At 42.4% G+C, this 15,687-nt stretch overlaps 1 long non-coding RNA gene across 1 annotated transcript; it reads right to left on the bottom strand.

Moving 5' to 3' along the window:
• Positions 1-1,599: 1,599 nt before the first annotated feature.
• On the bottom strand, positions 1,600-8,119 carry LOC310902181. The gene is made up of 4 exons (XR_014586540.1): positions 7,990-8,119; positions 7,287-7,407; positions 5,749-5,985; positions 1,600-5,049 (listed from the first exon to the last, which is right to left on the bottom strand). It is a non-coding gene; the product is annotated as an uncharacterized lncRNA (long non-coding RNA).
• Positions 8,120-15,687: the final 7,568 nt, after the last annotated feature.

Below are 15,687 nucleotides of genomic sequence, written 5' to 3'. Positions count from 1 at the left end.
AATAACAGCGCGGGTGCGCGGGTGTGGGTGCGATGCATTTTATAGATGTGTGCGTGTAGACACTCCAAGCCTGTTCCCGTGTTATTTGTTTACTGTGCTATTTCAGATCAGTATTTACTCTCTGAAGGGACTTGTTATACATTAATCATATGCAAGGGAAAAAAAAAAAAAAAAAGGGAAGTTGCAGAGGCTCCCTGCCATCCGTGGGGCACAGGCTCTGCCAGCACAGGCAGCTCCCGCAGCAGCGCCGCCCGGGGCCCCGCTCCCCTCCGCCGCCCCTTCCGCAAACACTTTGCGTTTTACATTTCTAAAGCTGCCTATTTTACAATGGGAGATAAAAGATCACTGTTGACCTGCGCTGCTTGTGCAAGAGTATTCCCTAACTTATTTATATGCCAAATGTCACTTGTGTTTACTTAAGAATTTCTGCTCATATCTCCCGGTCGCGGCACTCCCCAATGATGCACTTTCCATACGGTAAACCAGCCAGCGGGAGGGCAGCTCCCTGCTATCGGTTGGAGCCTCCTGCTTGGCACGGCACCTTCCCCAACATCCATGAGCATTTCTGCCGGCTTCCACGCTGCTCAGAACCGCTGACGTCCTCCTGGGGGAAGCTGCTGTGACACCAAGGTGCTGCGGCGCTTGCCAAACGTTTTCTCAAATGTGTGTCTTTGCCCCAGCACGAGCACAGGTGATGCTTCCTGCCCAAGTGTGGCCTCTCTTCTCCACCCTAGTTTTAAGTTGGAATAAATGAAAAGTTGGAGCTGGTCCGCCTAGCCAGCCAGAGCTCCAGCCAGATGCTGGCCTGACCACCGGTACTGCAAGGGGCTTCCCATTTTGATGCTTATTTTCATTTGGTTTATCCAAAAGCAGCCAATCCAAGGGGAAAGCAAATGAACAACAACAACAAAACTCAGTTCATTTTTTTCCACTCTTCCCTTAGATACACGTGCTTCGGGACTGGTCCAGGTGACAGCTGCTGAATATCCCAGCCAAGCTGGAAGGCCTTATGGCCAGTGAAAGCATCATCCCATGGCCGAGGTGGCCAAGAGGTGGAGTCAGACGCTTCAGGTGAGGGCACTGTCAATGGACACGGTGCCCCCCTGCTATCCCAAAGTCCCGGGGCAGCCAGGGTGAGGGTACTGGGCTCCAGGTGCCCAGCCGGCGGCAGCGCCGCACAGGAACGGCCCTGAGTGCAGACAGTCCCTGCAGGACACCCATTTCTCCTGCTTTGGTAACTTCCAATGTCTTTTAAAAATGTGATCATGAAATATCATTTCTTCTCTATTTATCTCAGCACTACAAAACTGCCTAACTATTGGCTCTACGTGATCTCTTTTTATAATATTTTTCCAATCACAAACACCATTGCATTGTTCCCCAGGGATTTCCATGATGGATCTATCTATCTATCTATTTACACGTTCATGAATCAAATCATCGGACTGGAGAAAGTTTGTATAATCTATAGCTTTCATAAGATTTCACTGAACTTGTACTTCAGGGGGATTTCCAGGAGTGTGACGTTATGTGGACCCCTCTGGGGCACGCACAGATCACCTCCTTTCTTCCCGTGGAATTTACTGTCCTGTCAAAAATCCCCAGCGAGCTCACCCCAAAAGTGAAGCTTAAAATGTATGCCCGGCTCTGAGCCTGCAAAAGGAGTTTCAGGAGCGGGGATGTTTTAATGGGAAACTGAATCAAAAACTAATCACCAGAACTGCCCTCCTGCACACAGGCAGGCTGGAAATTTTATTGCTGAGATATTTGGGGTTTTCCTGATAGAGAATAAAAGACAAATAATCAAACTTACTGGAAAATATTTACATAGGACCACAGAGTGCAAACCTTAGGAAAGCTGAGCGGTATTTACTCATAGGAATAGCCCCGGTGCAGACACCGCTGCGTGCAGCACTCGCCCGTCCGGGGAATTGGAGGGAGTTTGTCTGAGTCAGACACGCAGGCAATGGCCCCACACTGGGGCATCATAATGCTTTAATTAATTAATGTCTGTAAACTGTTTGGTGATCTTGGGATGAAAGGAGTTCTAGAAATGCCAGGTATTATTGAAAATTAATTACTCCAGCCTTCCCCCCAAATCTTGCTAAACATATTTCATTTTTTAATCTACCCTGCTGCTTAAGTAAAGCTCATTGCAGAATTATTTTCTGCTAAGTATCAGAGGAAATGAGAAGGAGCCACCGGAGCAGCAGGCTGAGCTGCAGCGTAAGGCCCTGTGCGGGAGCAGCATTTCGGAGTGGGTGCAGGCACAGGACGCAGCAGCGAGGCTGTGCTGGGCTGTGCCTGGCCCCGTGTCCCCTTTGGTGGCCAAACCACGGCCAGGCCCTCGTGTGGTGCCAAGGGGCTGCCGCAGGAGCACGCTGCCACCACAAGACCAAGCCACGGGAGACGCAGGACCACTTCGGGAGACCCAAGGACATCACAAACTGCTCCAGCCGCCACCCTGCGCTCAAGCCGGCGAATCAATCACTCTAAATGCTATTCATCACTCAATCAAAGGAAGACAGAACACGTATATTATTTATACAAGTCTGAAATCATTTCGTGTTAGTTACTGAAGAGTCACCTTCTGCATCATCGCCAAGCAAAAGGGAAGTCCTGGAGGAGACTGCACCAGACCCAGCAGGCACACTCCAAGTGGCTCCAAATGCATGGTTGAAGCAATAAATTGCATACAACAAATAAAATAGACACTGCTATAGTATTGTTCAAGTTTGCAGCTTTATGCACACGTATTTTAATTTATGTAATGCACAAATTAGTGATTTTGTTGTTGCCTGTTTGTAAGTTAGCCCTACAGTCTGTCTGGGACATTATAAGGCCATGGTAGCCTTGCAGCATTTTTGCAGCTCTCCTTGGGCAAATCGACCCTTCCACTTCTATGGGCAGACATAGCCCAAATCTAACACCGGTCTCATAGGATGTTCAGGGGGAAAAATGAAGTAGTTCGTAACAGCTTAGGCCCTTTGGAAAATGTTCTGAGCAAGTCTCACAACATAAAAAGCGACCCTCTTGTGTATTCTGCAGAGCTGCAGACATTGCAGTCATCTGTCTTCTCCTGGACTATCCCACCCTGGTTCTCCTGTGAGACCAGTTTTGGTTTGCTGAGGTAAAGAAGTTGTCAGATTAGCAGGACCTCCACAGAGGCTGCAGCAAGGCCATCCCCCTGCCACGGCCTCTTCCTCCTCCTCCTCTTCCAGCTCCTCTTCCTCTTCCTGCTCCTCCTCCTCTTCCCCCCTCTTCTCCTTTTCCCTTCTCTTCCTCTTCCTCTGCTCTTCTGTTCTTCTTCCTCCTCCTCCTGTATCCCTGGAGAATTGGCAGCAGGAGTGAGCCGTGTCCCCAAAATGTGCCCTCCATCATGGCTGGATGTGGCAGGGATCACCACTGCTCCGTAACTGCTTCCCACCGGGCCTGGAGGAGAGGAGCTCCGTCCTCACTGACCTGAGTCAAACCCACGGCTCATTTCTCACCGATTCCAATTTTTAGCAGAAAAATATGTGTTTTACCAAATCTTCCTCTGGATACTTCCGACAGTGAACAGCAGATGGGGCTACAGAAATCATCACATTTAAAAAAAATAAATGAAAAACAGCCTTTTACATTCTGAAAAGCAATTTATTCTACACCATTTCAAAAAATAAATAGGATTCTCCTCTTCTGTTTTAAGACATCAATGAATCTGTCGCATAATGGGCTTTTGTAAACCGATTATCCTTGATAATCTCATTAGCTGAAATTATTTTACTTTTCTAACATGGTAGATTTTTAAATACCTTTTATTTCATATCCCTCTGGGCACGTTGCAGTGAAATTTACTATTAAGCAAAATAATTATCTACCTCAAACCTTAATGCTAAAAAGTAAAAATAAATAAATAAATAAATAAATAATTACGATCTAAGGGCAGATATTAGAACGGATAAAGTAGAAGAAAGCCCACAGCCCAGAATGAAAAAGGGAAATTTCCACGAGCAGGCAAACGTCCTCTCCCTGTTGACAAATAAATCGTACTGGTGTCCCTGTGAATACCGAGAAGTGGTTCGCTTCTGCCACGAACCTGCGCCATCACAAGATGGGAGCTGTTTCAGAAGAAGCTTAAATCTGCGTTTTACGTGTGGAAGTTTGCAGCTGTAATGGGATTACGGTGTCGGCAGAGGGAGGGAAGTTTGCAGCTGTACTGGTTCGGGGGGTAGGAAGCAGCTGTTAAAATAGAGGACTAATGGTGATTAATTCTTATTATGTGTTTGAAGATCGCACAATGAGTTCAGGACCCAAACCCTCCCACAGGGAATAAACTGAAGAAGGAGGATTTAAAAAGAGGGAAAATAGAAGGGGAATTTTAATGTGCATTTGGCCTAAGCGGCCTGGTCTTAAATCACTTTATTAATATTTAAGCATAATTTAAATCAATGTTATTAAGACAAAAAATATCTATCTGGGGAAACCTGTAATTAGAGCATATTTATGCGGAATGGGAGATCACCTGCCCTCTCTCAAAAGTACACGTACAGGGACCAGACAGGGAAGAGACCCCGTCCCGTGTCCCCCTCCATCGCTGTAGTGAGGGATGCCAATGGTGGCCAGTAACAGCAGCATCGAGGCGCCAGCAGCAGGAACAGCCCAAGCTGACCTCAACTCGATTTGCAGTCCCAGGAGAACCTGCCGTGTTTCCCAGATTCAGGGCAATTCACATAAGACCCAGGTTATTTGCTGCAATATTGTGGCCGGGTCCTATAGCCAGCTTGCAGAGAAATGCAATGTGCCGGGTGTTCTTGGGCTTCCCCAGAGCACAGCAGGTAGAAGATATGAGATTTCTATTTATATACTGCAGCCCAGCCAAGGAAGTGACAATTTCACAGCAAAGGTAAGGGAATGGAGTGTGAATGTGCCTGGAAAGATGTTGGTGCAGACGGGGTGCCGTGGCCCACCGCAGGCCGTAGTGGGTGCCCGCAAGCATCTGGCCCCTCTGCCTCGAGCAGCTTCTCCCAGCTCATTGATTTTGTGGCTTGACAACATAACGTGGCTCTCCTACAGACCAAAAAAAAAATTTAAATAAAGAAAAAATAAAGAAGGTGAACATTAGCAATAGGGCAAGCTCAAAGATCTGGGCTATGTTTCTCAGACAAGACTTTGGTGAGAATTAATCAATTATCATACACAGATTTCACTGGATTATTAGAAGGGAGAAATTAGAGGGAAAATAAACAGAAAGCTAAACTTTATTTATGTGAACTATTTTGTTTTGAGCTTAAATTTTGAAATCATACCAATCTTTACTAAATTGAAAGAGATCCCCAAAGGTTTGGGGAGGACTAAATAGAAGTTTCCTTACCAAAATAACTCTGCTTGTGATTTCACTGCTTGTCACACTTTTAAGATTTTTTTTTCAAATCAGAACAAATAACTCATGAATGTGTACCAAGAAATCTTGCCTTTTGCACGGCAGTAGCTTATACCTGTTCCCAGCGGAGAAGGTTATTAAATTAAAACATTCCTTCTAGAAGCAACTGATAACTTCACACTGATGATGTAGGTCAAAGACATCTTCAGTAAATTATAAGCCCCACCACAGGAGGAAGGAGTACACTTGGGACATGAAGATCATGTGGATTCCATACTGGAGACCAGAATACCTGTTTTTACTTCTAGCTGCCGCATAATTCAAGTTGGGATATTTTCAGCCAAGTATCAATGGGTCAGTGATAAAGGTTAGGATGGATTTATCACCTGACAGGAGAGGAATGGAGTAGGATGTGATTTAAATCTTGGGTGCTCAACCACGGGGCAAAGTCTGGGCCCTATGTAGGGCTCAGATGACCAGAACATCCCATGCTGGCCTGTGAACACCTCTGAGCTGGATTGCAGGCTTTGTGGGAGGCTTGGGTTTCAGCAGTGTGTCCATGTTATAATTAATAAGCGATTTCTGTTTGAATGGTGTGTTTTGTCTTCATTTGAGCACGTTCTCTGCAAAGACAAAGATCAAGACAAACCTACTCAGAACACAACGAAGATAAAAGGGAATCATAAAAAGAGACAGACAGAGGAAAAGAAAGAACAAGGCAAAAGAGAAGACAAAGAACAGGGAGACACCAAAGAGGACACAGAACAAAGATACGCAAAATGAAAAGACAAAGAAAAGAAAAGACAAAGAACAAAGATGGAGCACCAGAAAATATGCAAGAAAGGCACAAAAGGAAAGAAGGGGAAAAACAGCGACTGAGAACAAAGGGCAGAGAACAGAGCAAGAGCAGAAACACACAGGAAGGGAGAAAAATGGGAGAGAATTCAGCCAAGACGAAGCGTGAAAAACAGCCAAAAGAACAAGAGAAAATAAACACAATGAAGAGAGAAAACAACTAATCATCTTCTGATTTGCATTAAAAAATAAGTTGCGGGAGCACAAGCTCGACAACAGAAACATTGTCAAGTTGAATGTCAAGATTTCTCACATCCTTTAATCCGGTCAGACTGAGGGTACTTTGGAAGCGCATGGGTTGGGTGATGCTGGTGTGCTGGCTGTGCGAGAACGGGACCGGAGAGGGGAAGGATTAGTGCCTAGCACTGAAGAGATGGCAGAAACTGGTGTTGTGGAGGGATGACCTGGTTACAGAACAAAGTAGGAGGGAGGCACCTGCAGCTAAGGGTTGTTCAAAGAACAGCAAAATTCCCTTCGTAAGCCTGCAAGATCCATCATGATGAACCAAGCTGGCAAAGGCATTCTTATCCCCTCTATGGCTTCTTGACAAGAAAAGAATGGCAGAAACCAGAATGCACAAGTGTACGCACAATTTTAAAATATTTCAGTAGCTTCATCTGTCAAGGAAAAGGCATGAAAAAAAGAAAAAATCAACCTTATGGTAGCAGTCAGTGCATACCCAGCCATGGTAGAAATAATGAGTTATAATTATAGGTTTTCAGCTGACCAAGGCTGCCTGTATGAGATCTAGAGGTAATATCTAGAGAAACCACCCAGGTTACAGTCCTGCTGGAAAAAGTGAGCAAATAATTCCTTCACAAATCTTGACAATGGAAAAAAGAAAGAAAAGAAAGAAAAAAAAAAAAAACCCACAGCAATCTAGGAGGTACTGCGTTTCCTGGAGAAAATCAATGAACACTTGGGAGTTTTGTGCACATTGTTAAAAATACATTGGGGATGGAGGATGCTGAGGTCTCCTTGGTGCTGGGCACAACAGGGCAACCCCAGAACAATGGAGGCAACCCAGGGTAAGGTTATATTGCAATATGAGGTTTGAATTCCTGCTTACCCTTTTTTGCCTTATTCCTCATCCAGGCCTTTGGCTTTACTTCGCCTCCTCACTTCCCGGATGACCGACCATGTTTCAAGGCAGAGGTTGTGGGCTGGGTTGGAAGTGTCATTGTCCAGATCTGAGACAAAGAACTCGGATTTTGTACAACACCCTTTGCAAAAACTCAGAAGACACAAGGTCCAGTTTAGTTGCATAAGCCTAGATTTCCTAAGCCCTTCTGTATTTGCTCCTACAGGTGTTTTAAAGCAATAGGTAAATTAATGTAACAATAAAATATTGATTTCTTTCAAATTTTCTGTAGACCAGTGGAAGGTCTGGCAATTGCATCTGTCATAGAAATGTAGAACCATACAAGAAAAGCCTCTTGAACCACAACAGATTTCCAAAATCTAACTTTTTAAAATATTGATATTATTTTTCTTATTGAATCTCAGCTTTTTCTTCCCTTTTTTTTTTTTGCTAAGTCAGCTATCACAAAAGCCTCAAATAGCACTGATTTCATACACTTGTCCTTTGTACACTGTGTTTTCTTCTAATTTAATCTATTCATGTTTATACCATATTTAATGTCACTAATACATATAAGCCGTAATACTTGATATTCTACATTAAACATTCAGTTGGCTGGCACTACAGGAAAACTGGTGTGCAGTGGGTTAAACCTGCTTCCCATGCTGCTCGTTGGTTATATTTTATTTACCAGTATTTCTATAATGTGCCATTTTTTTTTCCTTTTGAGATTTCCTCATTTCTTTCAGAACACTTTCACCTTATTTCCGGGCTGCTTCTCCCCAAGGGGCAAAGTGGAGGTTCAGAAACTTCATATGAACTTCCTGAAAAAGAAACAGATCACCTATTAAAAAAATAAAATAATAAAATGGAATGTGCTGTGAATATAGCTTAATACATCCCAAAGAAAGAGCTGGCTCTAATCACAACATAAAATTTAAAATTCATTGTTGTACGCAGTTTATTGATTTAATAATGTATTTATTATTTATGATTTCTATGGCAGATGGAATTGTATTTCCATTATTTGATTCAGGTTAATCAGGAGATAATGTTGTTCTTTTATACTTTCACCTAAAGACGCTTCTGGTGCTCGAGAAGCAGATTGTTCTCCATACCTGCAAATCAAATCCCTTTCTGTCATGCAATTATTGGTATTTTCCTACAAAATGATAATCTGTTTAAAGTCTAAGGTTAATATTTGAGCTGAAATAATTGCCCACATATGAATTGCATCTAAAATAGGAAGGCTTCAGGAGGGGCTCTGGCCTCTCAGATGCTTTCACTGCTTTTAAGCACTTGTACCTGGCCTGCATGGATACCAACCTGCATGGATAGGGCTGAGCTGCCTCGCCCTGACGAACACACCGAGTATTAAGCAGCTCTCACGCCCTGCCCTGGTTAGAGGAGCTCTTCACTTGCTTGAACATTTGTGAAAGTACAAAAAAAAAAGGTGCATTTTCAACTCAGGCTGTCTTATGTATGAATATGTACTGCATACAGGACTGGTGGCGACTTTCTCGTGACCGTATTTTCATGTGCTCATGCAGCTCACTCCTAGAGCCTGCTGGCAGGGTGGCTGGCTATGGGATAGGAGACTCAAACTTTCAAAACTAAACTTTAGAATAACAGAAAAATAAAATACCAGAATTTAATAGTGATAAAGAAGCCGGAGTAAATGAAAAAGATCAGTTTGCCAAAGTCTGGGAATGTTTCCACAGACAGATGTGAGGACAGAGAAAGCTCCCAGACTCTCCAGGAGGCCAAAGAAAGTCTCATCAGCACATTTTAAGTCCATTTTTACTCCCTATTTTCTGATATTTCCAGAGGCAGGATCATGGATGGACTTAACTCTCCTCCAAAATCTCACTGGACTGCATCTCTTTTAGGGGTTGTGAGGATGCCAGCTCTACCCTTGCCACAGTCCTGCAACCAGAACTTCTCCATCTCTTCCCAGACAGGAGACAACACTGCTTCCACAGCACTGCTTGTCTGCAGCTACCATACAAGTCAGTGAAGCCAGGGAAGAATCCTGCTCTGCTGATGATATTCAAGGAAGAAATACCTGGATATGTACCTGCATCACAAATTTTTGCTTTATTTCATTTTATTTTTCCCTGACAAAAAATAAACCTCACGAGGAAATCTGCCCTTCTGTCTCTGCAAATTTAGGAAGGGATTGAAGAATGGACTGAGATGCAGAGGTGTAATTTCAGTGCTACTACAGCCCCTACTCAGCTACTACAGTCCCTTCTCAAGAATTTGGCCCTCCACAACATCAGGCTCAGGCACGTTCCCACAGCACAGCTGTAAAAGCATCGCTCATTGTGAAGGTCCAGTTGTGCTGCAGGACAAACATACGGCTCTTGCCAGCCCGTCCTCTCTTCACTGCTACACACTCTCTGAATTTTATAGTTTGAAAATGAGGGGCATCTTACCCAATTAGGTACTCCACAGCCTAATCAGCTTCTTTCTCTACCAGGAAAATATTATGTGTTTCGACCCAGCTGTTCCCTTGTGTTGTTGTGTTGTCAGTCATATTCTGCTGGAGAGAAAAGCAATGGTGAGCCGAGGACATTCCTGCACATCTGTTAGCTGAAAGACAGCAACAGTAAAGGATTTTAGAGCAATTTCCAGAAACAATAAGAATTAGTCGCTCATCTGATACTAACAATGTGCACCTTTTCCTCTTCTTTAGCATATCTGTCAAATAATGTAATTATTAAGGACCAACAATGTGGCTTTTTATGGGAACCAGTACCGACTACGCTGGAGTATTGCATTTTTAATTATTATGATGTTAAATTGCTTTAATTGCTGACACTCTCCTGATTCACAGAGCATTTTTATAACATTTATTAAAAAAAGGCCAAAGTTTATTTTACAATCTGCAATAAAGCAGAACACAAAAACCAGCAATTGGCTCAATGATCCCAGCACATTAGTTTTATACACAGACTGCATATTATTCTTGCTCTATAAGTGATGTGAAAAGCAAAATTGAAGTCCTGTACAAAATTTGATCATCTTACTTAATAACAACAGATGCTCAAAGTGGTGGCATCTTGAAAAGAGCTCTGTATGCTACTGGTTATTAAATGGCAGGACATTTGGCATCGTCTAGCATTATACCATTTGAAAACCATAGAGTCACATAAATAGCCGATGAGAGCTAGAAAAAAATTAGCTCCTGTCTGCATAACAAAACTCACTTCATTTAAAACATTTAAAATGGTTAGGCTGCCTTTCAAAAGAAAAGTCTGTAAAACTTATTGGAGGGAGAGCTTCCCTTTTATCTGGAAAACACAGGAAAGCAAATATGTTGGGGGGAAGAGAAGAAATGGTTCAACAGCATGACTGATCAGCCTTAACTGAGAATGCTAATGGCTTCTGCTGCTTTGTGTCAAAAGCTCAGTACAATTTGGAAAAGGCTCTGGCACAGAATTTCCTTCTTGATTTTAAAATGAAAATATTGGCAATATGTAGCCAAATTAACATAAATGCAGGACGTATCAACAACACATGGGTATCATTTTAATAGTGCAATTCCTATTCAATAAAGAGGAATCAATAAAGAGAGTGGCTTACTTTCTTCCCAGTATAAATTACACTCACAGAGCATCCACTGCCTACATAGTTACCCCACTGCTGTTTGGTTAGATTCATACATACTATAAAGAGTTCTAATCAGGTTGATACACACATACAGTGTAGCTTTCTCATTTTTATTTGAGCTTAACAGCCACTATGTTGTGCATTTATCAAAGCAGAAAACACCAGCATCTATTTGCCCAGTGTGTTTTATCTACATCAACTCATTCCACACACTGTTCCAAGGAAAATGAGCAGGGCTGCAAAGAAATACCTGCATCAGGCATTGCCACCATTTGGAGAAAAAAAAGAAAAACAAAAAAAAAAGAAAGAAAGAAAGAAAAAGTAATAAAAATAATAATCAAATAAAGAAGAGTTTCTCTGAGAACTGAAGCAAAGATTTGCTGGGCTATACGGGATGTGTATGGGTGCCTTGCACATGCTTTTTATGTCTACTTAATAAAATCTTGAAGATCAGGTTATTATGGAAGTGCTTATACATCCTTAAGTATGGCGTTGCAAATGGTGCTGCTATAATTAAGAGTGCATTGTTGTTTGTTTTATGCTAATCTTCCTTCAGTGTGACAGACTGTCACCTGCATGGGGGGTAACTTTCAGCACTATATTAGCCCATATGGCACAAGCTAAATTGTATCTAAGCTATGGGCTAATTATGGATGAGTTAATAAAACCAAGCAATGTCAGTCTGGCCACTTCTTCTGGTCCTCTGCCGACCCCCCAAGTGAGTTATTGCCTGCACTGTTCTCTTAAACTATTTCCATTTTTGTTCTCGACAGTTGCTTCCAAGCTTTATGTTTAAGACTCTTTAATCCTTTTCCTTTCTCAATCCCACACATGATCAGATCAAAACAATCTCTCTACATTTTTTTCCATGTGATAACTTTCCCCTGTTAATCAAGGGGTGGAGCAACCTACCAAATGATAAAAGCCCCGTGTTAAGTTTCCTGGAAGCTTATTTGCACAGCTGTGATATAACAAATATATTTTTGTATTCTCAGGAAGTAAAATATATGGATCGTCTTCTCTAAGTATTGGGTGAAAGACATGAAAACTTATTCCATTAAACGAACATCCAGGTAACATAAAACCATAGGAGTGGACGAAGATGGTAAAGGAACTTCTCACATGTTTTAAGGTGAAGCACACGCTTAAGTGCTTTTTTGGACAAAGGCCCAGCTTCTTTCCCTTCTTCAAAAAAGAGGGGAGGGAAGACAAGGGTACCTTACAAGTGTTAATGTTCCCACATCACTCTCCCTGCTCTGCTTTGTCCCCACTTTTGCCTTTCGGTTGTCAGCCTCTGGCAGCTCCTCAGCGTGCTTTGCTTCTCCGGCGTGCATGGGGCTGTGCAATGATCTCCAGTGAAGCACAGTGCTGCGGGACAGAAGATCAGACTTTGGCCCCACGAGAAACAGAGAGAAACTGCAGAAAAATCTCATCAGTGATTGAGGAGGGGGAAAAAGGGTAAAGTAAACTGGACTTCAGTAATAGGAGAAGAATACGGAAAAGGAAAAGTAAGTGAAAAGGCCCATCATTTCTTCACCTCCACTTGTGCAACAAAGAGCATCTCAGGAGCAGGCAGAGATCAAGCCCACCTGTGAAGGGTGGAATTACTGAAAAACTACTCAAGCTTTAATTAAACCAAATTCAAATAAGGAATTCTCTTTTTCAACAAAAACATCATTCTAGGGGAGATGTTCATTAAACCTGGCAATCGAGTGCTTCCCCAGATGTATCGGTGTACAGACACCTCGCAGCAGAAGTCACATTCAGGACATGAAACATGTCCAGGTGCCTGCTGGCTTGTTGCACCGTCCATCCTCAACCCAAGAGAGCAAGCCTTAGGACGGACTTGGTGTGGTTCTGCTCAGCCAATGTCAAGGCATCCTCTGCTGGTTTATGGGGCTTTCAGGATTTTGTTTTCTGCACTCAGTTCAGGTGAGTTAGCAATGGAGTAAAACAACAATAAGGTCAAGCATAAACCTCTAGAGAAAAGAAAACAGAACATTCTCTTGCCTTGTTGGAACTTCATTTCAGTCTTGTCTCCTCATCTCAGATAGAAAACATGTGGAATGCACATCTTGGACTTCATTTTCTTCACAGCATTTGTGGAAAATGAAAAGGAGAGAAACTGAGAAGTGCTGAATTCGGATGTGGTAGCAGATGCTCAACACTTTGTGCTTTGGCCCCAGCACTCCCCAGAGGGATCTTAATATCTCCCTGTGAGCAAAGGTCTGAATTATGTCAGTACACTAAAGACATTTAATAAAAACTTGCATTAAAAAAGAGAGGAAAAAAAAAAAAAAAGCAGGCATAACTTCTAGGAGTCAGCAACATCCTTCCAGTCTGAGCAGTCTCATTTTCTCATTTTTAGATAATGTTGTGCAGCTCCAAAAGGAAATACCACAAGGTTCCTGTGCTTCAGAGCTATTACTTCCACATTACAACTTCATACCATTGTCAATACAAGTATGCGAGAAATAAGTAGATTTCTTGTTCTTTATTTCCTGTAAGGAGCTATGCCATGTTTCACACAATGCCTTGTTAAATAAAAAATCATTGGGCAAGCTGCTTTTAAAACCATCAGATGTAATGAAATGTTTTATCTGGAACTGGAATTGCTTTTCCAATTCCAAGTTCTACTCTCTCTTTGGCTTTTTCTTCTTTCCCTTCTTATTTTCTTCCCTTGCTTTATAGACAGTCTGCTAAGCTACTCAGACCCACTGTACTGAAAACTCTTTTTTCACTCAGTGAGTCACCCCTGCAAATGTGTTATTGCCTCAAAAATCAGGTTCAGACCTAATCACCACTTGGCCAGTACAAGGAGACAAAAGCAATATCATTGTTATTCATGTTACCTAGTCCTTTCCCAAGAAAAATTCTTCCCTGGACTATTCCCTCACATGAGTGAACCCGTAGGCTTGAAACTGAGATCAGATTTTCCCCCTAAAAGATGAATTTAATTAAGTGAAATTCAATTTTAATTCAAATTAATTCTGAGAAATGTTATGGTCCACGTTACCCAGCTCAGCTTAAATGGTTACAACTGCCCTTTCTGGCCTGATGGATCTCGGTGAGTTTAAGATTCTGTTAAATTCATAGAACCACAGAATCATAGAACAGTTTGGGTTGGAAGGGATCTTATAGATCATCTAATTCCAGCCCCCCTGCCATGGGTAGAAACACCTCCCACTCAAACAGGTTGCTCAAAGCCCCATCCAGCCTGGGCTTGAAAACTTCCAGGCATGGGGTATCCACAGCTTCTGTGGGAAATTGACTTTACAGATTGATTATGTCTTAGTGGTAAAGCTTAATTCAGCCTTCAAAACTGAGCGGGTGTATTTTTGCTTGTGTTCTTTATAACACCAATGAGATTTTATATGATTACTGTTGTAAAAACACTGACACAGGAATTACCAGATTGTGTCTCCATTTTAAATATGTGCTTCTAAAGAGCTTCTGGAGAAGGTTGCTTAGGTCATTAACGCTGTCATAGGTGTTCGTTCTCTTGTTGGGTGATTCTGATCACTTGAGAGCAGAATGGCACCTAAATAGTTCTTTCCAGCAATACCGGGGACTTCAGCAAGCTAGGAAAGGCAGTCAGCAGCGTCCTCAGTAACTGGAAAACTCTACTTCTGCTATGCGAAACAAAACTTTATTCACTAGGAGGATGCATGAGAGCAAATGTTCTGCTGAAGACATCAGTGGTTTTGTGGCTGAATCGAATAGGTTCCTGCACAAGCTTTTAGTGCAGCAAACACTTTGTGAATGACCAGCTAAGCTCTGTGACCTATCAAGTTTTCTAATGCAAAAATAATGTAGTACTACTTCCCTTTCAGTCTTTGTTCTTATGAATTACACCTCAGGTTGCTTTCTCCTTGGTAGTTATTCCTCTTCTGTATCACCTTATGTTTGAAGAGATCTAAAGATTAGACCACTTAACAGCACACTGTGTTCACTATACAAATTATTGATTGCCCGTTTTTAGACCATTTCTCTTACAGTCTCCTGTAGTGAATCGAGAATGGAATAAGGCTGATAATATGTGCCCTTTCTTCAAGTTCAACCACCAAAACGCTTGGGTTACAATCTCACAGTATGTTTCTATCATTATCTCGCTCCCCCTAACCAGTAACGCTCAGGGTTTTAGAAGCAGAATAGCACTCATTGACAGTCTGAGACACTAGTTATTTTTTCTATTATATCTGCATATGTGAATACTGTAGTAGAAACTGAAGTGTACACTTTCCATATTTGTTTCCATATTTATTTTATCAGAAAATAAAGTCTGAGCCTAGCTGCACAGATAGGATGCGTTTATGAACTTACCCAACCTTGACATTGTTCAGACTTTTATTTCGAGAAGACTCATCAATACACTAAAATGAAGGTTACACAGCAAAACCCCTCTCTTTCAGGTGTCTTGCAAGAACAGAGGGAAAAAGCCCAATACACTGTGGTCTGAGAAAATGAGGATTTGATTCTTATTTGCGTGAAAGACCTTCGATACAGAAACCATTGCAGTGGAAGCAGACACTGTTCTACATCTTGGGAAGACCATGTGTTATCCCGTCAACAAGCTAATGAGGCCACTTTCTCCAAATGCAAAAGGTGGAAACTTTCCAGCACGTGACCAAAGGTCTCCAGGGAGCCCAAACCACCAGCAGCTCTCTCCTGCACTTCTCACTCTCGAGCAGCCTCGCTGGGCACTGTGCATCTGCCAGACCATCCCCTCCATCCTCACTGGGGCCCATGAGACTCACATTTCCAAGTCCTGTGG

The sequence above is a fragment of the Anser anser genome (assembly GCF_964211835.1).
Source record: "Anser anser genome assembly, chromosome: 7".
In the NCBI taxonomy this organism is placed as follows: domain Eukaryota; kingdom Metazoa; phylum Chordata; class Aves; order Anseriformes; family Anatidae; genus Anser; species Anser anser.
Note: the sequence above shows the minus strand (reverse complement) of the source record. Positions and strands in the feature narration are given on the sequence as shown.